The sequence below is a fragment of the Oxyura jamaicensis genome, chromosome 1, assembly GCF_011077185.1.
Source record: "Oxyura jamaicensis isolate SHBP4307 breed ruddy duck chromosome 1, BPBGC_Ojam_1.0, whole genome shotgun sequence".
Classification (NCBI taxonomy): Eukaryota; Metazoa; Chordata; class Aves; order Anseriformes; family Anatidae; genus Oxyura; species Oxyura jamaicensis.
Window position 1 is genome coordinate 86,061,951 of NC_048893.1, and position 27,690 is coordinate 86,089,640.

The window sequence follows — 27,690 nt, forward strand, 5'->3', positions numbered from 1 at the left end:
TATTGTATTGATTTCCTCCTGCTTGATGGTCAGCAGGAATAAGGGCTCCGTTTCAGCACCTAACCCTCGTTTTAGTGCTGAATATCCATAGTAATTACTAGGAAATAGGAATCAAAATACCATTTTAGACTTCAGCCTTAGTTTTTCTGTGCCACTATTTCCAACCTGTATGTACCTCCCTCTGATTTATTATGGGTACTTAAAAGATAGTTGTGACAAGAATGGAGAAGTGTGGACAGTACAAGCACTTCAAAAGATAATGAACCCAGAATCTGTTGAGGGAGTTGGGGGAAGCCCAGGTTCCTCTGACTGTACAATTTCTGCTACAGCACTGAAGCTTAATGGTGAGAGGTTCACTTCAGACAAGCAGAAAAGCCAAGAGTTTTGACTCATGATAAGCTGAAGACAGCTTGCAGTGGTCTGATAAATGAAGATATCTCCCCTAGCTCAGTGCTCTGTCCCAGCTCTGCAAATATCTGAGCGTGTTCTGAAGCATCCCCTAAACCATCACAGTTTATTACCCAAAATTTCAAAGAAAACCATCACAACTTCTAACTTCCTTTATAGCCTTGAGCTGTGAGCAATAACATTTCAAAATCTGCTTCCTGATCATTTCAGGCATCATTGTAGCAGTGGTGGACAGGAGCTGGGGGTGGCACCAACATTAGACATTCCAATGCCCAGGACTGATTCTAAGTTGTACCAATTCCTCGTGCTCTAGCTTTGAGGTCAGGTTGCTTCTCCATCTGTGCTCCATCTGCTCAGCAGGAATGCTGATCTGATGTTCTGTACCTAATGCAGTGTATCTACCTTACTATTAGATTTGAAAAAGGCAAAATGCCCGGCGGAGATCCACAATGTATATGTATTTTTGAAGGCTTGGCTGGAAACATTTAAACTTCATGCTTCAATGGTCAACAGGGGAGTTGCAGCAAGCAAGATTTCTTTAAACTCCCTTCAGAGCCCTTCTTTTCTATATTGATCCAGTTTTGCTTTTCCAAAGGATTTCTGGTTCTCAGAAATATAAGCAGAAGATGTAAGAAAGCTCACTACAGGCACAGGCTTTATGCTAAGGCGCTCAGTATCTTGCTGAGATATTGACTGCATTAAGGCTAGTGGAATTTCAGTTTCTTCCCTTCTTTGAACTGTTGTAGGGATGCAGAACTTTTCCTTTTGACAATGACGTATTCTCATTTAAAAACAACAGTTCATTTTACAGCTGAAGTTGTTCCCTGTTGGCAAGGGGAAACTGAGGCAGGAAATGTCTAGATCATGCAAGGGGAGTGAGTGTCAAAGCAGAGAATGAAATCCCACATTTAATGGTGCCTTCTTCAAATCAAAGGCAAAGCTGATTTTGAGGGACCAGACTTTCTGCAGATAATGCTGGACTCATCTGTTTTCTGTCCATTCGACTTTCCTCTAAGTACTGGTAGCTAAAGGGCTAGAAAGATGGGTTTGGCTAAGTATCCAGAATGGTAGGCACTGCGTTGAATGTTTTTATTTGCAAAACGGGACTAGAAGTTGTTTAAGGGCTGTGTTGTACACAGTGTTTTTTTCACTTAGTGTCACAGACCTAGCAAAATGCATTATTTTTCTAAACAAAGTTGTTGTTTTTTTCTTCCAAAAGTTCATTGTATGCATTTAATAACAAAGAGCTGACTAATTCCACCAACATTTTTAAAATTTGAAAAAGATTCAAGGTCCAAATATACAACAATTCTCAGAACAAAATGCCTGGTGCCTTTGTTGTTCATTCCCAAACTGGAACAGCTAAAGGATTAGTTACTCAGCAGCGTTCCGGGTAAAAGATCAGACTGGTTTGCCTTTTTTTTTTTTTTTTTTTCTAATGCAGTTCACCCTTCCCTGTGGCAGAAAAGGACAGTTGTATTTATACTGACAAGAACTGTAAATCAGACTTGGAATAAACGTTGGCACTGGCTCTTAATTATTTCTGGGAGCTGGGATCAGGTATGCCTTACATTTATGTCCCAGCTCTAAAAGGCCACAGAGTACTTTCCAAAAACTAAACAATGCACACGTCCATTTTTTTGTGGGTTTCAGCTATAGTACGTTGCAGCCCACTGCTCAAACATCTGTTAAAGGAATGGGCCAATTAAAAGAACACAGTGTTGCTGTAGTGTGGTGATGCATTTTAATAGTCTCCTACCGTACTTTTTCATGCTTTTTTAACTCTGTGGAAAACCAAGTTCTCCTCCAGCCGACTGTAGGACCATTTGGATGAACTTATTTGCCCTGGGGTTCGCTGGGGGTTCCCATGGAAAAATGGGTTTACAGGTCGGGTGTCCTTGTTTCTTAGCATTGTGTTCTAAACAAGTCTTGCAAAACCTCAGTTTTCTGTAGGGTGCAGTGGTGGGCTTAAAAGATCTTCTGTTTCCACTGTTGCTCATCGCTGAACTATCAGATTGTTAGTGCCAGATAGCCATGGCAGGAAAACTGCTCTTAGGTAGTTATTTGCCTTGGGGCTGTTAGAATTTCATGGTAATTTTGTGAAGCCTCACTAGCCCCTAGACCATGCTTCCTTCTCTACTTCCACTTAAAGAGGTGGCTGTAACTAAAGCGCGTGCACGTTTTATTGCAAACCATCATGTTTTCTCAAGCATTTACAGGTTTGAGCCACAGCTTTCCCATTTCTGGCAGCAAATACTGATTTGAGAATGGAAGAGAGATTGCTCCCTTGATCAAATTAAATTTTTTTCTTCGTACGGTGCTCCAGCTGGAAATTACTCGTTTTTCCCAGAACAACCATGCTCTTCTACCCAGAGAGATACTTCCATACATGCATAAAAGGTGAACTGAAGCTAGGGGAGCTGTACTGTTGGTTTATTATTATTATTATTTTATTAAGCAAAAATGTGGATTTCGTTCAGTTTTTTACTGGTGAGGATAATTTCTGAAGCTTAAACTCTAGAAGCTCAAAATACAAGTGACTCTACAAGATAAGGTGCGGAGCACCCACAACTTTACAAAGAACTCGAGGACCTTCTAAGATCTGTCATCTAAGATCTTTATCTAAGAGCTTTTGAACCAAAATCTGACTTCAGCTACACAACATACAAGATTTATACAGTCGTAAATGTAAATGAAGACACATTTTAGCCTCTTGTCTTGCTTATATTCTTATAGTTAGGTGTATACTGCAGGTTAATTTACTGTGTCATGTGTTTCATGCTGTCAATAGTCACTGAGAAGGGGTTAATTTTGCATGGGCATTTTGTTTCATCGCTTCTTTTCCTAGGCTAAAAGCATTTTAAAGATTTGGTCAGGATCAGAGGCTGGACTCAGACACAAATGCTATTGCTTGGTGCAACTCCTCACTTTGGGGGTGATGGTGCTGTATCGCTTGGTAATAATTAAAGCTGTGGGGACAAAATCATAGTTCAGTTCAGATCAGACCTTGCTCAGCCTGAATTGAAGGCTACTTTAAACTGGGGCCTTTCAGCAAACTGAATCCAAACTTTGCTTTTGGGAAAATGAGGTGAAAAGCATCCAGGCCACTGCATGTGCCTGGCAGCACAAGGCAGTGACTCAGTGCCATTGTGGGAGACGGCTCCTTGGGACCCGAAGCTTCAGATCCTCAAAGTCAGGAACCTTAATGTAAACAAGGAGTATAAAGAATTGCTCTGCATGTGCCTGTATAAATAGTCTACAAATCCGGTTATAATGAGACATTCCTGAAGTGATTTCTAAACTCTCTCATCCCAGACAGGCAGATTCCCTGTAGGTTATGCCCCTGGAGGTGGTGGGGTACAGCAGGAATCGTGGACGGTGTGATTCGTAGACCTCGTGGCTGCAGAAGCGTGACTGGAAGAAACATCTGCAGATGTCTGGGTTGTGCAAGAGTAATGCAGGGAATATCTGAGGCCACTGAACGTGGATAGTTTATTGTGGCCCTACTGTAACTTTTCTTATATCATGAGGGATTTTATATCTTCTGCTGACTGCATAGTCCTGGGACCTGCCTTCTGGCTGTGATTTATTTTTCTAGTTAAGTCATTGTTCATCATTATGAACCAAGATTATTTTTCTGTGTAAATTTGACAGAAAAGTATTCTTGAACTTGCACACATTTTTAATTTTCAAAAAGCAACAGAACCCCCTTTGCCCTCCTATAATTACGATACTAAGTAATTATAACTCTTTACCCTTTGGTCTTCACGGCATTCTTGTCAGATTAGTGCAGAGATAGGCTTGAGTCAGAGCACTGCCTCAGAGCAACCCAACCAGCTACGTGCTCTGAAGGGCTGTTTAAATCTGGATCCAGACACAATCTTGTCTGAACACCAGGAAGTTAACACGGAAACATGCCAGGGAAGCAAGACCATACAGTCACCAGATGCAGAAGTAATTTTGTTGTTCCTGCTAAGGCTTAAATCCTTACGGAACAAAGCTTGGTTGGGGAACCTGTTAAAAGGGAAAGAAAGAGGCCTGTTAGTTGACCTGGACAGATGTCAGGTGACGGAACGCAACTGACTCGTAAGAAGACTTGGAAGATCATTCGGGCGACCTGAGCAGGCCTTCCTGGCCACCCAAAATTTGGCATGAAAAGAAGAACAGGTGCACCTGAGCACAGCAGAGGATGTTGCACTTTGCCTGTGGTAGTAGAACTATCGCTGCATGGGCTTGCAACATCTGGGTGCTTTTCAGCAGGGAAGAAGACACATGGTGCTTGAGAAGGACTGGGGAACCCTTGCCTGGACAGCAAAGGTTTGGAAGGCTGAGAACTCCCTTTCTGACTTTTCAATTGCAGCAAAGCTGTTTCAATGATCATTTCTCTTACAGTTGAAATTTTCTTTATGCTTACTTTAAATATAATGATAGCCTCTCAGCTAAAGCAAAACCTGAAATTTATTAGGTGGAAAGGAACAATCCAAAAGCTGGTTATGTGTAAGAGCTTTCAATTGTCTTTCAAAAATTTTCCCCCCATGGTACTTAACAGCATTTTGCTCACCACTCAATGCATCTCTTTGTCCTAGTTTGCAGTGTATTTTTTTCTACCAACCCCCAAAATCTCCATAATCTTTGTTGCCTCTTGTTTGAATGTCTTTGTGGATATATTTGTCTCTCTTTTCTCACTCCCTCCCTCTTTTCCTTTCCCTTTGCTATCCACATGTAAGTTTGTCATCTTTTCTATGGGTAAGGAAACCCAGTTGTATTTGTCTCAAATTTTGAGGTCTACTGAAAGGGGGCGGGGGTAAAAATTAAATTAGAGTGAGTCATCTTTCTTGGCTTCCTGAAAGTTGGAATCATCTTCAAGGGGAGTCTCAATCTGGGGGCAGTTGCACAGATGAATCCCAAACCTTTGTAAGTCCTTCCCTTTCCTCCTCCTCTCTTCTCATGTAGTCCTAACAGATTTGGCAATTTCAGTTAAGCACGTCTGTGCAGTTTTTTAAAATCCATTACATAAGTTTGTTAGTTTAAGACTCTCTTTTTCAACATATGAGCCTAAAAAGGCTTTGATTTAAAAATGGAACTTGGCAGGGAATTTGTTCATATGGTAAGATTTTTTTTTTAGTTTAGTTTCGTTTATAATATGTTTTAATCATTTTTGGTGTTTTCAAAACAAATGGTGAAATATGTTTTTTTCCTTCTATTTTTGGCTACCCTCCTCAGAAAGGCCTTACTTCTCTCTTGTGTGTTTAATTTGGTGTTTTCAGAAGCCTTTTTAGATAGAGGGGCCTTATGCTGCAAAATTTAGACTTAAACATCCCTATGAAGTGGGAAAATTCAGAAAGAGATTCTGCTGCCCAGGTCTTTGCATCTCAGGGCTTTTCTCTGATAACAAGCAGAAGGGTCACTAACTGGGGCTCAAAGTATGTGCAAATATAGAAAGTCGATGGAATACAGGAAGGAGAAAGGGGGGAAGGAAGGGGAGACAACACTGTTTCTATTTTCACAGTCAGTGCATTCCAGTTATCTGAGCAATTATTATTTTAAGGACATTTGTTCACACTCTGAGATGCAGCTAAGCAGATTGCCACCAAACAGAACTATTTCTTCTACTTCCTAAACAGAGGGACGTTGCATTCCCTGATTGACCCTAATTCCCCTGGATTTTCTTACAGAGGTTTTCCTTTGCGTTCTTCTTAGCACATGGAATAAATCTTAGAAGAGATTGTTGCCATTTAGCAGGTGGTTCAAACCATGCTTGTTTAACACCTGTTAAAATCTGTACAGTGGAATTGGGTCCTAATTTTTCAAGGGATCTTCTCTTCGAACACCCAGGTCCCAACTTTGTGGGAAGTGGGCAAGCAGGATATGAGTTGAAACCTCCAAGCCTGAGGCAGCTGTCTTCTGGCTGGAACCTCAGCCCAAATGCTTTTCAAAGAAATGCAAGGCTTATCACTTGGCCTGCCAGTTGCACCCAGCTGTGCAGGAGACCCTAGCATGCATTTATACCCAGCCTAGCAGAATCAGAATGCATTTCATTTCCATAAAGCACAGCAGAAGCAGTGAACGTTGTGAACCTGAAGAGCAGCTCCATTTTGAAAAGGGGCAAGCCCTGAGGAAAAAAAGTCTCCTCTAGTTGTCCTTTCCGGGAAGCTCAGTTGCCATGACTGACTCAATTCAGGATGAAAAAGAGGTACAAGCTGGTGAGAAAGAGGTACAATCTGCATGACTAAAGCAAAGGAAGAGATGATCTACCAGAGGAAGGCATGGTAGAGGGGAAAAAAGTTGAAATAGCACTTCAACCCAGATAAGGCTGACATATGAGGTAGAGGGAAAAATCTTTTAGGCTCCAAGATGGGCTTTAGAAGATTAGCCAGAAACAAACACACACAAAAATAAGAAAGCAGAAGGCGTGGGTGGTTATGGGGATTAGTACTGACATATGGAGCCTATCAGCTTGAAGTTACACGTTTATATCTGACCTAGGTCACTCATGCCCCAAAGTCATTACTGTCAAACAGCTGTTGGGTGGCCTCTGTGAAATGACTTAGGGGTCTGAGCCTAGTTTCTGGTGGCAGGTGTCCACATTACGCAAAATCCATCTGCATTAATTGGCCCTCCTATATCTGGGAATCTCGGCAGAAAGACCAAGTACTAATTGTTCACCACACAGACTAAGCTCTAATATTTCATCTTGAATGGCTCTTCAAGGAAGGGGTTGAAGAACTTTGGCAGAAGTATCACAGGGGAACGCAGCACAGCTCCCTGCCTGCCTGTTCCATTGGTAATCTCAGTCCATCAGTTTTCAGATCTCTTGGACCAGCAGATTTCACTAGTACTGCATTCGCTCTTGAAGTATGCAGAAAGAAAATATTTCATTACTGACAGCTCGTGCGATGTTGAATATACATCCATTTGGTTTCTACTTTCAGATCATAATAATATAAACAGGAAAACTAGATTTTGAATTCATTAAGTTCTTCCTCCGCTGTTTATAAAAGATAAAAACTTCTATACTTTTTTTTTTTTTTTAAGGATTGATTGGTGTCATGTACGTATTCGTTCACTTCTGTTTATGCAAGATAATAAGAGTATTAACATGGAGGTGGAATAATGGTGTTTATAATTCCATCACCACTGTTTATGTAAGATAAAAACAATGTTTTGTTTTTTTTAAAAAAAAAAAGAAAAATAGTGAGAGAACATTTGCTGTTATGTACATATATTTTTTTTCTACTTCTGTTTGTAAAGAATGTGAAAGGAAAAAAAAAATGTAACAAGTTGAAGATGAGTTGGTTTTGTTTATAATATTTCTGGGATGTTTACCTAAGATAAATTAAATTAGAATTGATGTAATGAGTAGCTGGACAGAAGAGAATTGGGGTGAAAGAGGGACTAGTGGGGTTGTGCCAGATACTTTTAGTACCTTGTAATCCTTTCCTTTATTAAGAAACGTGAAAGATGTGTACTGAACCTTTCTAGTGGGAATATGATGCCACCTGCGAGGCAGCGGACACATGGCAATGTCATGCCAGTTAATACAGTGGGCGCTGCAAGAGGGGTTGGAGGCACTCTCAGGGAAGAGGATTCTGAGAACAGAGATGATGCTACAATAGTCTGAAAAGATCTCATGAACGTTAAACCCCTTGGTATCATCATCCGTGGACTTAGCCTAATAATTGTGTGCCTGTATGACTGTTTTGTTCTGCAGCTTTGAAGTCTAATCCTAATTCCTTAAGGAGAAAGGCTTGTAAAATGCCTACATTTCACAGAGGCAGAGAATGCTACCTTTGATGCAAGGTTTTGTTGTCAGCCCTGCATCATCTTTAGGAGTCACCCCATCTCATGCCTCGACATGGCTGTATTGACAGAGGAGGGAGGCTGGCAGATGTGAGTATTTCCTTGCGATGAACACTGATGTACAGTTTCTCAGTGTCAACCAGAAAGGCCATTTATACCTAATAAAAGAACAACTGTGTGGACATTAACGCATGCACACACCAAAAGTCCATGAGTATTCGCTTACTTTTACAAATGAGTTTGCTCCGGCTGCAGTCACACCCTTCATGTGTTTGCTTTGTGCAAACATTCGAGCAGGCAGGCTTTACTCTTGCAAAGGCAAAAGGCCCACTTTAAAATCACATGCTCGTATTCTCTTAGATAGTGAACTATCAGCTCGTGGATGTATTTACTCTCTAAGTGGTGAGCGCTATGAGATGTGGCTTTCCACACCTTTCTCACCTCCGTTGGGCAGTCAAAGGAAGCAGCCCAGAAGCTGTCCTGACCTTCTGCAAATGGCAATGGACATACATATGCGACTAGCTTAAGTAGAAAATGTGAGAAAAAGAAACTGGGCCCCTAAGCAGGAAGCTACAGAATGTCAGTAAATCTAGGAGTGTCACCTTGAAAATGCTTTCTCTCTTCCAAAAGAAGTCACTTAATTTTATAATTTCATAGAAAAATTTCTCTCCCCTCTCATCTTGAATGAATCCAAATCCCAATGATGTCTTCATCTCTTCTTCACAATTCTTATTTCAGCTCAATAAATTGTCTCTACAAAGCAAGTCACTTAAACACATGCATAAGTCCATTTCTACTAACTAAAACCTGAAATAAAGGTTAAATTTTAATTACATGCTTGAGTCCCATTGCATTCACACGTTTGAAGTTAAGCACAGGCTTGAGTACATGGTTTCAGGGCTCAAGGGTTTAACATTAATCCAGGCAGGAGGCAAAAACAATGCTGCTCACCTATTGTGTGACGTGGTTGATTGCATTGCCTGATCCCACCTCTGCACCCCTGTTCCAAATGTCAAGTACTTGAAGCAGACTGCAGGTGCTTCGTGAACAGTATTGCCCAAGGTAGATAAAAAAAAATAGGCTGTGTTGAAAAGAAAATATATGCGGTCTGCTGGTGGACATTCCAAAAACAAAGAAGGACCTGAATAAGCCAAGTAAATGATTCCCTGAAAATGTTTCTGTACTTATTACCAACCTCTACTTCCTTGAGTGCTGACGTGGAGATGAAGGCAAGGAACTGGGATAGATGTAACAGCTAGCTATGGAGGAAGCTTAAAGCAGCAGCAATCAGAAACTTTTGTTTTTTCGATGAATATAAATTGTCACGGGTACAAAATGTCATTTCCTGAATTGAAGGCCACTGCGTTGCTATCTCCGAGCATTCCAACGAACGATAATACGTATCTTAATTATGGCATTTCAGCACAAAAGGCACAGAAATTTTGCTTTTCAGAGTTGTATAATCAAGTTGCTCCACCTTGCTATTAGGCATGAATGGCAGTCAGTGCTCCAGGGAAGCCTGAGATTGAAAGAACAGCAGGTGGGGAGCAGTGGGTCAGGATGGGTATGCATTTAGGAGAGCTGTGTGGGGAGTCCAGAACTAGAATAGCGGGAAGTGCTGTAAATTGGATTGAACACATCGCTAGTGGACAGGGTGAAAGATTATACAGCATTTGTCTGTGTGACCGTAATGAGCTTCTTTCCCATAAAAGATTTGGGGAGAAAGTACTGTGTATGAATAGGGTCCCTTTAAGGAGCACTTTTAAAAGAGCTCATTTTCGATTCCAATCATGTATATGCCTCAGCAAGACTGTAGCCAGATGCTTGTAGATCTGAAGAAAACAGCCCAACCCTTTTCTTATCATCTACCGGAGATGACAGACTTTAAAAACTCAATGGCACTTTCGATAACTTCTAACAAGAACTGGGACTTGCCTGGCTCCATTTGTCTGGTCAAGGCTGTATTCCTGTGATTTATCCCATGGAGGTTTTCAGCAGAACCTTACACTTAGTGTCTAAATTAATGATATTCCTTCCTTTTTGCCATGACAAAAACCACTCTGCACTATATACGTTATGCTAAAGTTTTTTGTCATGGACATATTCTGTAAAAGCTTTTTCAACTTCATCATTTTGACAAGCTGATTCCATTAAATCCTTCATAGTGATCGCTTTCGTACGGTGCGGGTGGAAGCGGTTGTTTGCTTGCATGAGTTTCCCTTCTTTGAAGCTAGAAAACAGTGATCATCTGCAAGGTTACATGGTATGTCTTATCTCTGTCCTTTCCCCAGGAAAACATATTTTGAGGAAACACAAGCATTTTCTCTATAGCTATCATAGCAAGTAGCGTCTGTTTATTAGTCTACTACATAACTTTTCCTGGAGGGTCTTTCAGGATATTGACATGGGCTTAGCTCATAGAGCACTCAGGTTGGTTTGTTAATATCTGTGTGTATTAAAAAGTTCTGGCTAGAGAAGACATTTCTCTCCACAGCATTTTTCACTGTTTCACCTGCACTGACAAGGAAACTGTTGAGTGTTTTGACAAAGGAAAACCTCCTAGTTGTTCTCAAATACATGGTTAACTCAAAATCCTCCAATGAAATTTCACCAGGGTATAACGATACCTTTGTCAGGTACCTTGCTCTATCTCTGAGGTACCAAATGAGTCTGGGCAAACACTGCTGGCCCTGAACCTGCCACGCTGGTAAGTGCTAGATGCTGGTGATAAAAGCTACAGCTGGTAAATGATAGAGTTGATAAGAAAAGGATTCTTAATTTTCAAATACATCCCCTCACAATATACCATCTGAGGAAGTGAGTTATTATAATCTCAGTTTTCTGGCCTGAGTATACTGAGGTTTTATGACTAAAGTGGCCAAGGAATGTGGGGGGGACCAGATCCCACAAAACCTGCCCTCATCTTCAAGCAGTGCTTTTTATCTGCCATTGCTACAAACTAGCACACGGTAGTGTAGAACTACCTCTCTGCTTCATTCTTCACGAAGCCAGTAGGAGTTTTCATGCTGACCTTGGTGATGAGCATGACCATTGGTCTTTTGGGGATAACTGTCAGAGCAGAATAGCATTGCATACACCCTGCTTTTGCATAAAGAGAAATCTCAGTATGCTACCAAGGGTATAGAAGCATCTCAGATTTCTTAATGTATTTATCTTTGCTACAAACCAAAAGCAAATTTTAAAGCCTCTTTTTTTTTTTTTTTTTTTTTTTTTTTTCTACCTGTTAATAACTTCACCATCCTCCCTTTTCCAGTGTTTCCACAGATACTCGTATTTCTCAGGCTGACAGCTTTCTGATCCCCAAGACTGAATAGCTGGTTATCTCGGCTTCGCATCTTATGTAGAGTTTATCTCCCTCATTTAAAATAGCAAAAGCACAGTCTGCAGGCACAGACCATTATTCTGGTTGGGTTGTTAAAGTTACTGCAATGCTGACTTTATTTTCTGTAACAGTTCTGAACAAAATGTTTCCTTTGAAAGGTCTCAGACCTCTATCCTCCCAACTCCTAATCACAGTAATAACCAACCTCAAGGAGTCATTAGTGAAGACTCAAACAATATCCTGTAACAAGTCAGCTATGAAGAAATTGGCATAGTTTATCTCTTTGATTCATGTTCTTATGAAAATAATGGGTTGCAAAATAAAGCTAGCATTGCTCTTGTGCTATACAGTATCCCTTGGATCTGATTCTTTCCTCCTCCACCCACTTGTCTCCCAAACTAACATTGCATATAACTTTGCACTTGCTTTACAAGATGGAGTCCATCTATAGAAGTGACATGTTCTTATACTATAATGTCAGTTTATTGTGCTGCTTCTTAAACTGACTCACCTGTGAACTTCCTTTTGATTGCTGTAACTTGTTGCATTTTCAGATGATCTGGGAAAATGGTATAATGATTATATTCAAACCCAACCCTTAAAGAAAGGTTTACTTTTCTGAAGCAAATGGATGCAACGAACTATGTAAACTGGGTTTGGATGAGTTCTTGGAATTGTTTGCTTTTGGTTTTGTCTTTGTGAAATGGACACTTACGCTTTGTAGGAAAGCTGATAAATAATGTAAACTATGGCTCGCCACTAAGAGACTTTGTGAAATCTCTGTGTCTGCTGTTCGGCTTGGCTTCAGCAATCAAAGGGATCAGCTTTTCTTCATTGAAAGCAGTATGCAGATGGCTTTTCAGGTTTCCTTAACGATTTTTATTCTCACGTCATGTGGCTAAAGCTCTAAACTGGGGATCAAAAGATGTGAGATCATTTCTCAGTTTTGCTTTATAGAATAGAACAGAGTAGTTCAGTTGGAAGGGACCTACCAGGATCTTCTAGTCCAACTGCCTGACCACTTCAGGACTAACCAACAGTTAAAGCATGTTATTGAGGGCATCATCCAAACGTCTCTTGAACTCTGAAAGGCACTGGGCATCAACCACCTCACTGTGAAGCCTGTTCCAGTGTTTGACCACCCTTACAGTAAAGAAATTTTTCCTAATGTCTAGTCTGAACATCCCCTGGTGCAGCTTTGTGCTGTTCCTGTGCATCCTATCATTTAGCATTGATCAACTTCAAGATCAGTTTAGCTTTCTATCCTTTCCTTTGTTCATTCCATAAAACGGGAGTAAGGATGACTTCTTCTGTAAAGCAAAAGGTGCCATTCAGCTCATTGGGAGACTTTTTTATAAATACAACTCTGGTGGCTATGCACATTGAACTCCAGAGCTTCAAGGCACCTTAGTTCCCCTCTGGATAAATTGTATTGATTTGGATTATCAATGTTGATTTGGAGAAACCTGGAAAATTTGGAAAACCCCTAAAGTAAGTCAGATATTCTTGAAGCCTTCCCCACCATTCATTTATAAATACTATTTCCACTTGTTGACTGAATGAAATTCCACTCATTGACTGAATGAAATTGCCAGGCTAAGATACCTCAAAACATTTTGGTGTTTCAAGAAAGGAACTTCAGGACTGGAACAGTGTCACTTCAGACAATGAGACCCATTAAAAAAGCTGCTAGGGACTTACAGTGTGGTTAGTTTAATATTATGTCTGACTGGGACATACATCATTTCAATTACATTTTGCAATAAATTGATTCAGCCAAATAGCTGGTATTGTTCTCTAAATTATCAAATGGTCACTCTGGTTAAGACCGAAGATTTGGAGTGAAATGACCATCTAAGCTCCCTGGCTGTTGCACCACTTAAAGCCCTCTTTCTGTAAGGAATGATTTAAAAAAATAATATTAATAATTACTGTTATATATAATAATTATTATAAGGAATGAAAGAGAGGTTGTTTAGATAAATCTGCAGTAACTCTTAAATTTAGGGACAGGATCCTATAAAATGGCATCAGATGCCAAAGAAGGATCAGATTCGGTGATAAAAGACTACGTTCTTGCCTCTTCAGGCACCCATCCCCATCTAAAAAAGCAACGAAAAATTTAGTTCCCCTGAAACTCAATTTTCAGGGCACGTGTCACAAAACTAACTGCATGCTATAGAGTACACTGTTCTCATACCGAATATAAAATGAAGAGTATTGTTCCCAGAAGCTGTTTTAGCGGATCTTTATATGGTAGCTTTGATTTACTTTAATAGGCATAGAGTGAAAAGAAGCAGGTGAAAAATAAATTCCAAAGTATTGATTATGGCCTTTTAGAAAAAAAAAAAAAAAAAAAAAGTCCTCCTTCTGGAAAACTCAGAAAGGGCACATATTTCACCTGTTTTTATAGATGCTGAGGGCTTACTACTGCACACACCGGTATAGCTGCATAACCCTGGTGACTTCAATGGGCCTGTAGGGGTTTAAAGGAAAATGAAATACTTTCTGTAATGCTTTTTGTCTAGTTGCAAGCATTGCATCCTGTCACAAGAACACAGTGTATGTTTGAGGCTGTACAAATTGTAAAGAAGAGAGCACAAACCGTATGATACCTTTCAAGGCTTTGCTCCTCCTGGTATCTGTCAGGTTAGCATTTTCCTATAGGTCTTCATATATTCACGTCATGATTTCTCTTCTGGGTAGGCCATTAGGAAAACATCCTGACATTTTCTTTAAATGATTGTGATTATGGATTTGACTTCGTTACACTTTTCCATGATGATCTTGCTGCCACTTGGTTCCTGATTTAACAGACACCCTCTTATTCAAGTCCTAAAACACTATACAGAGTACACAGCTCTCTCCAAAGAGAGCAAGGTGGATTTTTCAAGTCCAGTGTAACCCCAGCCTGGGGCTTCTGAGAGCTCTGCACTGCCCTCCAGTCCCCTTGCAGCTTCCCTCAGCCAGGCTTCGCAGTGCCCACCCTGTTATCTGTGCCTCGTGGTGCTCGCAAACTCTGTGCCCTTTAGTTCTGATCTGCAGTGCCTTCAGGGAAAAATGATATATCAGAGTATTTATGTCCCAAATTGAATGTTAGTCAGATGTTAAAATGAAAGAAATATTATGGAGAGTCAGCACGTCTCACTTTGGAAATAAATTACGTAAAGTACACTGGAGTGTCATGGCTCTTGGGACCATGCATGATCCAAAGATACCATTTAGAGGAGTGATCACAACATTGCTAGATTTATCAGATCATCCTAGAGGAACATCAATACCCAGAAAGAAAATAATAATTAGCAACAGAAAGCTCCCAACCAATAACTTAAACTCATTTTCCAGGGTCACTTCCTCATATCAGTAACCTATTTATATGTATCACTAGAGTTTAGAGCAATTATCTCATTATTAATAGGAGACAACAAGCCAAACTTCACTAATTGCTTTTATTAATACAGATGCATTTGGTTCCTAGCACCATACTTTTTCAGCTTAACGTTTCAGTTACTCAAGTGTAGTCTGCTTAAATAGTTTGGTGTTATTTGACTGTACTTTCTTATACCAGGTAGTCCAACTTTTTGGGCACCGGACATTCAGGACAGGTACTTGAGAGAGGGTGAAGGGAATGTGGACTGTGCACTGGGGCTGCAAACCTCCAAGCAGGGAAGCAGAAGATATGCTACAGCACAGCACCCCTGGGCACTCCGAACTAGGCAGTGTGGGTTATTCTGGTGGTGGCCACTCATTCCCAGGTAATCTGTTTCCATTCCCAGGTATTGTTTCCCAGATTTAGTCCCCAGGCACATGAGAAGCACGGCATCTGCTTGCTTGTGCCCATCTCTGGGGCAGTGGTGCACAGCAGTGTCCCGACACAAGATGGGTGGTGGTGGGCAGCTTCCTTCTGGTGAGCTGTGCTGTCAGGTACCTGCCAACCCAACGTCCTGGTTTCCCTTATTTTTACAAAATCCTCAAAGACACAATCAGTAGTCAGAGTTACTGAAAAATAATCATAATAACGTTTCATGCCATCTTTAGGTCAAGATGCATGCTCAAAATGCTACCTTTAAATTTTTAAACAACTATATATTTAACCTTTTTTGGGGGGGAGTGGCTTTTTGCTAGTTTTGCTCTCACCCTGAACCTTTTACAGCAGCTGCTGTTGAAGCTGTAACGTGATGTTACTTCCGAGAGTTCTCCTGCTCTTCTTTGAAAGATGTTTTCCTCAGAGGTACTTTATATAGAGCCCTTTCTTGACTGAAGTTCTTCTTAGGGAGCTGGAGACCTCTGATGGATGTTAATTAGAGTTCAGCCTGCAAATGTAAGAGAGTCCTTTTCTTATTTCATCTACCTCATTGTTTTCACTGAGAACAGCTGGTAGGACGTATTTTGGGCCGAGTTAGCGACAGAACGAGACAGCTCTTTGACTTGATGTCTTTTTGAATTAGCACACAGAAACATAAAAGTCCAAAGTTTGGATTAATTTCTTTTGTCTTATCAAAATATAATATTGTCCAGTCTTCCTGGCAAGCCATGTGTGTTGAAAAATCTATTCCTTCAAGACTTCTCTTTTGTATTTTCAAGTTAAGGGTCCGTGAAGTTTCTGGTTTATAAAAGCATTTGTGTGTGCATGCATGCATAGCACATATTTAAAGTATCCTTTGCCCATTGCATATTTCTTAATTTGAAAAATACAAGGCTAACGTTTTAGCTATTTTTAATTGAAAAACAAAATCACTACTCTCCTTTTATTACACTTTCTGGTCCAGATTTAACAACTATTTTAAGTAGTTACTTACATACTAATTAAAGAAAACATAAGATATAGCTATTCATAAACCCATTAGAATATGTGATAAGGTAAACAGCAAGGCTTTCTGTCTTCTAGTTCAAGGGAGGAATAAAAAGCCAGTTAACCCTTTCTGTTATCTTTTGTGGACTGTATCTCCTTAACAAACAAGCTGAACAATCTTTGGAAAACAAGTAATGGGCATATCCTCATTAATTATGATTCAAAATTGTTCTCAGGTCACTGTTACATTCTCTGCAGAACCACTAGTTGGTTTTTTATTTCATTAAAAGGAGTGTGCACACGTATAGTAAAGAGTACATTCGGTTTTTTAAATGATTCATAAGCAAAGTGTGTGTGAAATTACATTCCTGTGTAACATACCTTAATTCTAACGTGTACAAATAATCCTTGTCATTTTTTAAAATCATTTTATTTTGATTTTCCAGTGTAGTAGGCTAACACCTGATATATGACCATATAACTGCCCCTCAAGCCCAATTTGCAGGATCCTCTTCCATTAGTGCTCTCTCCCTCACTGGAGTACACTGTCACTTGTAAAACCATCTCTTCAGTTCGTCACTTTCCTAGTACTAAGTCAACAGAGTGATGCTTATTTCCCTTCTTATTAGATAAAGCAGCCAGTCCTTCTCTTAATATACGTCTGAATGAATGAATTGACAACTACAAGGGCTGCACTGTGGCATTGTCCCTCTTCTCATAGGCACACAGAAGTAAAAATGCAGAGGAAAATGGGAATTGGCCTATATAATCCTTTGAGAAAACTGTTGATTTCAAAGGGAGCAGGATAGGGCTTCTGAGGATGTCAGGAAGTGCTGCTGCCTGGTTGGCCTTTTGGTTCATTCTGTGCTTTAACACATTGTTTAAGTAGGTGTCATTATCAGTCCCCAGGCAGATACCATTGTGCAGTGAAGCTTGTTAATATAGATGGCAACGGAACTCTAGGTATTTCGGTTGTTAAAAGAGGTGGTCACCTCAAGTTGCATGACCACAGAGGAAGAAAAAGAGAGAAGGAAGGAAGGAAGGAAGGAAGGAAGGAAGGAAGGAAGGAAGGAAAAGTAGATTAGATCATTTTCATCTATATGTCAGTTTGTTTGATGTGGTTCCCTGCCTCATATGTGACATCTGCAGCTAAGATGTTCTCATATATTTGGTATCACAGAATGACAGACCGGTTTGGGTTGGAAGGGACCTCAGAACCCACCCAGTTCCAACCCCCTGCCATGGGCAGGGACACCTCCCACCAGCCCAGGTTGCCCAAAGCCCCATCCAGCCTGGCCCTGAGCACCTCCAGGGCTGGGGCACCCACAGCTTCTCTGGGCAGGCTGTGCTGGTGCCTCACCACCCTCATGACAAGAATTTCTTCCTAATGTAAACCTACCCTCTTTCAGTTTAAAACCATTATGCCTTGTCCTGTCACTTTTAACTATCCTAGTTAAAAGTCTCTCCTCATCTTTCTTATAAGCCCCCTTTAAGTTTTGAAAGGCCACAATGAGATCTCCCCAGAGCCTTCTCTAGGCTAAGGAACCCCAGCTCTCTCAGCTTTCTTCGTAGGGGAGGTGCTCCAGCCCTCTCATCATCTTTGTGGCTCTCTTCTGGACCCACTTTATCAGGTTCATGTGTTTCTTGTGCTGGGAGCCCCAGAGCTGGATGCTAACATAACATTTAACTGCCTTCCTTTGCATTTTTGCAATTAACTCCTAATACTAAAGCAGTTTCCATTTCTGGATTCCTCAGCAAGATGATTGAAAGGCAGTTTAATTGCACAGCTTTGCCAAGAAACTTGTTAGGTGATCGTTGGCTGTAGTAAGAGTTAATGCGGAGGTAATAGGAGATATCACAGGGACTTAGATCTTGCTGGCCATTAGCAGAGGTGATTTCAAAAAGCAAATGATAATTAGTATAGGTTTCACTGAACTAAGTTTCCATCTGCTGCTAGTCGCTGGATCTTGAGCTGCTCTCCTTTGCTCTCCCATTAAAGATTTGCATGTATTTTCCTGGATTCTCGATGAAAAGAACACTTAGGGGGAAAGGGTATAAATCAACAAATAACAATGTAACCTGGAGAAATATAAATCTATGTAGATTAATCCATGTTTCCTAAATTGCATACTGGATTGTAATTCAATCAAAGGGTTGGGGTCTTGTGACGTTTATGAACATTTATGGATAGTACGAGCACTCAGATTAAATGTCAAACCTGGTATTCAGTTTAGAATCACGTATTATTGTTGTTCATTAATATATAAAAACAACAATTATATCCACTAAAATCCTCAATTTAATTTTGCTGTAATCTGTCTCTGCTATGTCAGAGACATGTCTCTGCTATGTCAGTGTAGCCTCTCTGCCCCCTCAGATCATTTACAGAGCTCTGCTGAATTTCAGCTGAAACAGCCTCCTGTTTCACCATTTTTTCCCATCATGGCAGTGGCTCAGTTTGGCCTCCTTTGAACTGAGGGATTCTCTAGTAAATTATTGTCTTCATCTTCTGCTGGGATTAAATTGTAGCTTACACACAGAGCAGGTGTAGTGCATCCAGAAGCAGGGGTATGGCAATACTCTACATCTCAGATTCAATACACTGAGTAGGTGTCATATAAATCTGTGCCCTTTGCTGGTTCCCTGTTGGTAAAGGCTGAAAACGTTTTGAGGGAAGAGCAGTCAGGTTGGGATTATCTGAATCTGTTGCCACTCTTCCCTGTTGAAGGTAGTTCATAACCTGCCTCCTTTTTACCAGCAAAGGGGTTGAATGAATATCATTTCTCATCTTGGTAATGCAATACATCTGAAAGAGCCTAAATCACTTTGCACACATGAAGCAGAATCTCTGTCCTGATTTGCCACTAAGAAGAAGGCACTCAGTGCAGGTCAACTCAATCCACTTAGTAAATAAATTGTTAAAAGCAACTGAATGCCAATTGCAAAAATGACTTTGGCACCTCAAATGTTAATTTAATTGAAAGTAAGTGCTACTTAAGCTAACACAGGTAAAACATTCTGAAGTCCTCTGGTGGTTTACAGCCAAAATTTTACTAACTTCCAATAGACTTTGATGTGAATGCCTAAGTCACCTTTGAAAATTGTATTTAGACTCATAAATCTATTGCCTGCGTACATAAAGTAGCTCAGATGACTGGATTTCACTATCTTAACTCCCCGTAAGTAGAAATCCTTGAACATTTAGAAGCCTAATTCTCATTAAAATCATGGGGAGATAGATTCCTAAATATCCTTAATGTTTAGGCCTTACTTGTCTCTTATTCTTTGTGATTTAAATGGAATAGATTCACATGGCAAAGAAAGAGAAAGTGGGCAGAATCTGGCCACAATGAAAAAAGGGCAGATTTAAGATTAGCCCCTGGCTATCCTGTCCAATGGCCAAAACAGCTTCCAAGTAATAATGATTAATTAACACTGGGAATTGAATATGAAAAAGATCAGTGGATTCCTTTTCTCCACCCCACCAAATAGAGCAATACTGGGTGGGAAACAAATGGCATAAGTAGAGACGGGTAATTATTCTGCCTATAACTTGGAGGACTGAGAAAAATGGTCAGCTTTCTTAGACTTCATTTTTTATCTATCATGTAATAGTATATCTTGAAGAAATCTACTGTGTTAATATAATGTAATTAGGTTATGTCCATCTCTAGTGACTAACAGTGCTATATGATGAAAAGTTTCACCCCAGTTCTGTTCATGGCTTCAACCAAGTCTGCAAGACTGCGAAAGGCTGTGAGAACAGAGCTTGGCCCACTTCTCTCCAGCATACGTGTGCTGCAGTTATCTAACCTGGAATGAACCATAGTTTCCTCAGGCACATCTTGTTTTTCAAATACTTACATGCAAACTTTTGTTTTTATGTATCTTCTTTTGAACAAAACTTGTAATCAAGTGTCCAGACCAATTGCGATCATTTAAAAAATTATGGTCTTTCAGTTCTGACGATTTGCCAGCTTCTAGTTTGCAGCTTCTAGTGTAGTCTGCCTGTTTAAAATTACCCTACAGTTTTAATTAGGTATGACAGTCTTGTTCATTCCTTACAGCAAATTCTATGGTAATGCTGGTGTAAGTCATTACTCAGCACCTCCAGAGTCTCAGGCCATAATTTGTAAAATTCTTTGGCATCCATGTCATCAAAGCTGCTTGACGCTTTCCCTTAAGAGAACTTGTTTTATATTGCTTATAACACAGCCAAACTCTAACCACTAAGCTAAAATTTTCCATTCTGTGTTTTTTTCCCATGCTGGATGCCTCCTAATTTTTTTTTCCCTTTTTTTTTTTTTAAAAAAAAAAATATATATATATATATATTATTATTATTATTTAAGCTCTGGGGCTCCAAGACACATTCTTTGGCTCAGACTTTTTGTCTCAGGTTCTGTTATGGTGCAGCTCAGTGTCCCGGCTGCCCAAAACCCCAAAAAAGTACTTCCCAACTACCAGCCATTGCAGTCCTTTGCATTTAGTCTATTCCAGATGTGTCTGTGAGCCTCATGTTTACATCTTCAGGAGCCGTCTAAAATGCAGATAAGGGATACATGTTTAGCAAAGGATGTTTTTTTCTACCTGAACTTCCTTGTTAAAGTTTATCAGTTACGGATTCTTGAAAATAACATGAATAGTGACTTGTCCTCTACCAGCCTGATCTTGACCATCTCATATCATCTTGGGGCACCTCAGCTCTTCTGTCTGGGCATCCTGTCATCTGTCTCATACAAATCTTTTTCAAATGTGGGAGTAATCAGTTTCCTCTCTTCTTTAAAGAGAAATTTTACAGCTAAATAGGGCCTCTCAAGGTAGTCTGTCCAACAAATGCTATAAATATCTTCTTTGCTGACCTGCAGTTTTGATGATTCTCTCTGCTCTTTGCTGTATTTCTTCTACCTTCCTGAGTAGATGACCAAACACTAGATAAGCATTTATGCTTTCTCTCATACTCTCGTCTACCATGCCTATAATTCCTACAAATAATAGCTATAGCTCTGAACAAATTTTCTACCTGCCTTCCTTCTTTCTCTCCTGTGACAGCTCCTCATTTTCCTTCACTATCTCAACTTAGGTTCGTACTTCTGTGAATATTTTTAATTGCTTTGAGTAATGAGCTAATCTCTCCCCGTACCTGGACAGGAAACAGTAGATGGGAGCCATGGCTTGAATTAAGTACTAGAGAGCACCCTATGGATCCTGGGGGCCGTTATGCACCGTGCTTCTGGTCCCCAGACCAGCAATCTTTCGGAGAACACTGTCTGATCTGACTGCCTGAATTTATTTCAGCTTGGTGAAGGGAAGGCAGGACAGGACTGATTTGTAGCATAAAACACTTTGGGGACATCTGCCTTTTATTTCTTTGTCAAATAGGCGTGTGTCTTCTTGTTACAATTCAGAGCTTTGATTCATTTTGTCCATTGCTTCATCCTATGTTAATATGTTTTGCACAGTGTGTTGGCAGTATAGCTTAGTATTCCTTAGTAGACTTGAGAAACCAGACCTTTAGTCTACCAAAAGTTTGTAATCCTGAAGCCTTTCTGCTTTGATACATCCGTTTGTTGTGTTGGTTTTTTCTTAGGGGTCTCTGGGTAACAAATCTGTCAAGTCCAAAAGATACCGTGTTGACAGAAGGAACTAAGACAACACAATTTTTCTGTGCAGCTATCAGCTGCAATGTAAGCATCCTCAGCCCTAATAATATGCCTAACCCCTCTTCTGTGAAGGTCAGGATCAAGAAGGCGAGTTCTGTTTTAGAGGCCTATATCATCTGGCACGGCTGCTAAGAAGGATGCCATTCAAATCTGGCAGTGTTTTCATGATAAGAGCATTTGTCCATAGGAGCCACAAGCCTATTTCATGGAGACTGTTGAACAGCCACCAGAGGATATTTAGTCTCTGCTGGCTTGGAATTATCACAGTTTTCTCAGCTATATAGTCTTGGGGTCAGGTAATTTCAAAACTTCCAAAATGTATACATTTTGTGAATTTTAAACACTTTTTTTCTCTCCTGTGGGAACTGCTACCATCTGTGAGTCTCCTCGATCCCTTTTTTATCTTGGTATCATTTAGAGTGTTTATTATAACTTAATTTAATAATTTCTTCTTCTTTTCTCCCTTTTCTTTACAGATCACTCACAATCAGTTGGTGGCCTTCCTCTGAAGGAACCTTTCCTGTCTCTTCTGTAAGTATTCGTTACCAAACATTTTATGCTTTTCATTAATACGAGTTACACATTTTGTTCAAGTTCCATTCAGGGCGGTAGAGAGCCCTTGTGAACTTCTCTGTTGCTCCCTATGGCCGCAAGAGTCAATACCGAGTTGTTATACTGGTGCAGCAGTCCAGAATTATAATGCAGCATCAGCTTATGGGACTCAGGCTTAGTTCAGTGACATTGTGTGATCAATTGATCTGGAATTGGTATGTACATTTCTGGATGACTTCTGGGGGACTTCTGTTAAATCTGGGGATATATCTGTTGCGATGAGTATTCTGTTGTTGAGCTCTGAGAATAAAGCGTATCATGTTCCGTGCTGTGCAAGAGTTAAACAAGTGTAGGAAACAGTCAACTAGCATTTCAGCCCATCCCTGCTGATACCTGCCCTCGTGGCATGGAACCTTTCCTTACCCCAGTTCCGTGTGCTTTCCAACCTAATACCAACCTCCTCTTCTTATCTGGGTAAACTGAATATGCTGTATTGACCTTGACACCTAACAGTATCAAAACCAAAAACCCATTAGTGGTTTCTTTGGAAAATATTAGGTAGGGTTCTTTTTTTTTGCCTGTTCTCTTTTACTTGGGTTTGGCTGCTGCTATGTAAGTTATCAGCACAGTGACTTTTTTCACTGGAAAAAAATACAACATAAATCCAGGTAATTGTGTTCTTAAGAACTAGAACAGGAAGAATTAAAAAATTAATCATTTGAGTTTTGCTTTTTCTTTTTTGGGGGGGGTAAAGGGGAAGGAAATTTTGGGAGAATTTGTTTGTTTTATTTAGTTTTTAATTTTGCCAGCTCTAACCCATGATGGTTTTGTGTATTTAGAACAAAAGTTTACATTTTGCCTGGAGTCTTTAATGCGTATTGGCAGTGAAACCTACTGTTTTGTAACAATGAAGGTTTTTGTTGTGATATAAAGGGAAATATAGAACTACCACATCATAATATTTACTGAAGTAAAGATAGACCAAAGTTTTCCAAATGTCCACCAGCATTTTAAGCCACTGTTTTGGGGTGTTCAAGCTGGAGCTATTGCCAAAAATAATGAGGACTTCTAAATTTATGTTTAGAACTCCATGTCCAAATCTGTCTGGACTTTGTGTTACTTCAGATCTCCATTTTGCAATTTAAATTCATGTCTACTACATGTTTAGAGAGGAAAGTAGATGGCTGTTAAAGTGCTGCCTGGAATTAAAATTTAAAAAAAAAAAAAAAAAATGGCATAGCACAGTAAGAAAAAATAGCATTCTTATATTTGGGAGAGAAATTAAACTGCAACTTCTAGTTCAAGTTGAGTTCTGATTGTTGGAATTTCTTCAAAGGAAAGCTGAAGTGCAAAGAGACATTCAGACTTTTTCCAGGTGCACACTGAAACAAAGAGCTTTCTTTTGCTGATAGCAGAGCTAAAATATGTGACTTTAACATTTAAAGTTGACTCGGTACTTTTGCCATGCAGAAAGAAATGGCAGACTTGCTTCTCCCCCGCCCTATGGGCAAAAACATGAGATATGCTGCAGTGACTGCCAAAGGTGATATGACAATGCCAACTACCAAGGAGACGTATTTGAGCTGACCTCTCATGCCAGTGATCTCCCCATATTTCTTTCCATTCCCCTTTTTCCTTTCATTATAAGGTGTCCCAAATCTGTAATTTACAACATGCTGTTCCCGTTTTCCTCTGATATATTTGCTACAAATAAGTAGGAGTCTATGCGCGCGCATAGCTCCCTGTGGCAGTGTCAGGCCTGTGAGACGAGGGGAGCAGAGGCCCCCACAGAATACAACATGGCTTACGTCTAATGTGACATTTATTTGACTCAGAAAGGCAATCGATTAAAGTCCCATCAGACCTTTGCCATCATGTATTATGTATTTATCCAGCAGGGGCGGTTCATAACGGTCCCTGACAAATCCTATTATTTTTGTTGCAGAACTTCATAATATCGATAAAAAGTGTTAATGATACTCAGGCACTCAAAATGCACACCTCTTGTGTTAACACTTCCTGCAGCAGCGGTGAAGCCGTTTATGTCTGTGGCAGGGGCTGCATGCCATCGACGTTTGTACAAACTCACCGGTTTATCCCTGCTCCGATTTGGCAGCGTGAGGTAGCTGTGTGCAAGGCAGTTTGGATGGAAGCAATAAGCTAGCTTCATGTTGGATAGGCACGTGGAAACCCAGAGCTGAAATCTCTCTCTAACAGTGCTTTGCTGTGTGACCGTGAAGATGTCATTTCCCTTTGTTTCTTGACCTGTAAAGCTAGAGTCACACACTTTCTTGCTTCTTTAAGTCAGGCTTATTCTATAGCTGAGGGCTTCTTTGTGCTCTTCCATTCCCAACTCAGCCAGCTCCACAGGAGCCTCACGTTATTTCAGGCGTGTGTGTAAAGTTTGTATTGTTCGTACTGGCTCTCTTCTTTCTCTCTGTAAGGTAGGTCCTTCAGGCCACTGATCTTTTAAGTTCTTTTAAGTAATGGGAAAAAAAAAAAAAAAAAAAAAAAAAAAAGTAGAATTGGGACATTTTCACGTTAGAAGCTGTTAATGGTACCTGTCAAGTATGTTTCTAATCTATAGATAATAATTGATTTGTTCTGCCCTCTGCCTCAGTACCCACCGCTGGGCTTTCTTCTCACATCCCTACCCACAACTTGCTGATGATTCAGAGCCTTCCTCCTCCTCCCGCAGCTTATGTACACGTCTGTCTGTCTACATGTCATCTGGATTTTGGAGGTGGAGAGATTTCATGTATCTCTCCCCCAAGCAATATTCCCACTTAAGAGGAATGCAAGTAATCTCTCCACTTGAATGTTTTCAGGAGTTTTGAGAGAAGCAGGTGGATTCTTTGTCAAAAATAGACCTTTTCGTGGAAGAAAGTCTTCTTACCAGTCTTGAGCCTTTCTATCATATTGTCAACACCAAGTAACAGTATTGACAATACTAAGGTGCTTTGCAGTAAGATAGGTAGCTACTGTAGGATAAATAGCTGCAGTGGGATGCTCTTTTTACTTCCAGAGCACTACCCATTTCAGGTGGAAATCACACAATATTGAAGGATTATCTGCTGTTATCTTTGGGTAAGTACAAAGCAGAAATGCCTCAGAGTGATCCAGATACAAAGAAGTTCTGTGTTGTGTTAACCTGACTCCATGGACATCTGTTCGTTTCATTGATCTAACTGGGGTGTACTGAACTCCAGCATCGTTCCAATTAGATTCTGCACTGATCCTGATCCTTGTGCTTTGACATCCTCTTACAAAAATAAATAAATAAAGTGTCATTTATTCCTCAGCTTCATGAAGATATACTTGGTCAAGTAATGATGACCTAAGGGAAGATGAGCAGCATCTTACTGATCTCATCATAGTTATGAGAACCATCCATCATATGATCAGTGATTTGTGTGTCAAAAGACACCCAGCAATGTTCCAAGCTGCCAGTTGCCAGTTTCTGAGAGTACGTATTCACTTTATCAGACACGATGATGCTCAAATAGCCTTTGATACCTTTCTCTGTATATGTTCTTGCTGTTGGTACTTGTTCACCACCAAACTGTCATCTGGTAGCAATCCAAACCATCATCGTGAAATACCTACAAATAGCAGCATCTGAACCTCTTTACTTACTTAGTGTGCTTCATATTGTTTTGCAGATGAGGAACTTTAGAATAACAACTATGATTGCTACATCAGGAACAGGGAGGAGGCATCTTTTCTATTCTCAGGTTTCTTAAGAAATTCTCCATTACTTCAAAGGAGGATAATAACCTCCAGATCAAGCTTATTAATGAATCAAAAATGAACATTTGCAAAATGACAAAAAAAAAAAAAAAAGATATCTAGATGTACAGTCTTGTGTTTACAACAGCTTTCAAGAGCTGTTTTCATTTTTCAAGAAATATCATATTTAATGTAATAAATTGTCATACAAATTATCCAGAAGAATCCGTTTATCCACTTAAAAAAGTAAGGAGTTGGTTCAAAGGGAATTTTCACCTACACAGCAATTTAAGAAAGGAAAGGGACAGTCTTTTCCCAGCTACTGTATGTCTCCTGAAGAAAAGGAATTATCCATAAAAAGCGAACAGCATGGGCAGAGACACTCTATTTGGTGTTTGCAGAAGAGAGAAATGGTAAAACAAGACAGAAATACAAGTGGAGTAGGAATTATGTTTTGAAGTGCTTATAGAAAGCAAACTGTATAACTGAGAATCCACCCCAGATGAATATTCTTAAACAATTGCCAGGACTTCAAACTTAATTCTTTATCTGAAGACATAACCATCAAATGGACTTAAGCAATAGACTTGCATGAAAAAAATCTATCTTCTTTAAAACAACTCTCATTAAGTTAATGTTTTTTTTGTTGTTTTTAGTTTTTTGTTTTTTTTTTTTTGCTTGCTTGCTTGTTTGTTTGTTTGTTTGTTTGTTTGTTTTTCTAAAACATTTTTAATAAAAACAGACCAAATATCCAGAAAAACAGAGAAGTAGCTGGGGGAAAAAAGGCCAAGTCTGATACCAGTTTTTCATTCAAGCATTAGTTTAATTGTTAATACTCGAATTATTTAACAAATAATAATGGCTACCCACAGCTGTGAAGTTGATGTGAGGATTATGTCAGAGGCATGTAAGCAACCTGCTAAGCCTTGCAATACCTACAAAATATCCACTGAGGTTGAATGAGGTTGAATTTGAGATTGGCCAGCATGACAGCTGGAAATATCACGCCTTTCTGCCATTATGCTTATTGGGGATTCTTTTGTTCTGGTTATTCTTCATCAAATTAGTGTAATATAATATATTGAGTGTTAGCTTTCTTTGAAATGTAACAGGTTACAGCAGAAAAAAAATGGACATTATACTAGAAAATTCTGGAAGCATAGTATTTAAATTTAGCTAGAAAAAAGAAAAGGACAAAGAAAATGCAATTGTCCAGTGCACTTTTTTTTTTGTTGTTTTACTCCACACTGGCATAATTCAGTATATTTGGATAGAAAAGACCACCTTGCTGAGGCAGTAGCAGCATTGCCTACAGCAGTTTGAACAACATCAACCATCCAAATATTGAGACAGTCCAGTTTGTTAAGTCTGAAGTCGCTGTGCAAAATGGCACGACTACAGAG

The 27,690-nt window shown here is 39.8% G+C and overlaps 1 protein-coding gene across 25 annotated transcripts in view; it reads left to right on the top strand.

Annotated features, from left to right (window-relative positions):
• The window catches only part of ZBTB20 (zinc finger and BTB domain containing 20), a 458,760-nt gene that overhangs the window by 315,514 nt on the left and 115,556 nt on the right, over positions 1 to 27,690 (top strand). For all 25 annotated transcript variants that reach the window (XR_004747391.1, XR_004747392.1, XM_035314837.1 and 22 more), the window contains one exon: positions 22,483 to 22,537. The gene's annotated coding sequence lies outside the window, so the exon portion shown is untranslated. The remainder of the gene's footprint in view (positions 1 to 22,482; positions 22,538 to 27,690) is intronic.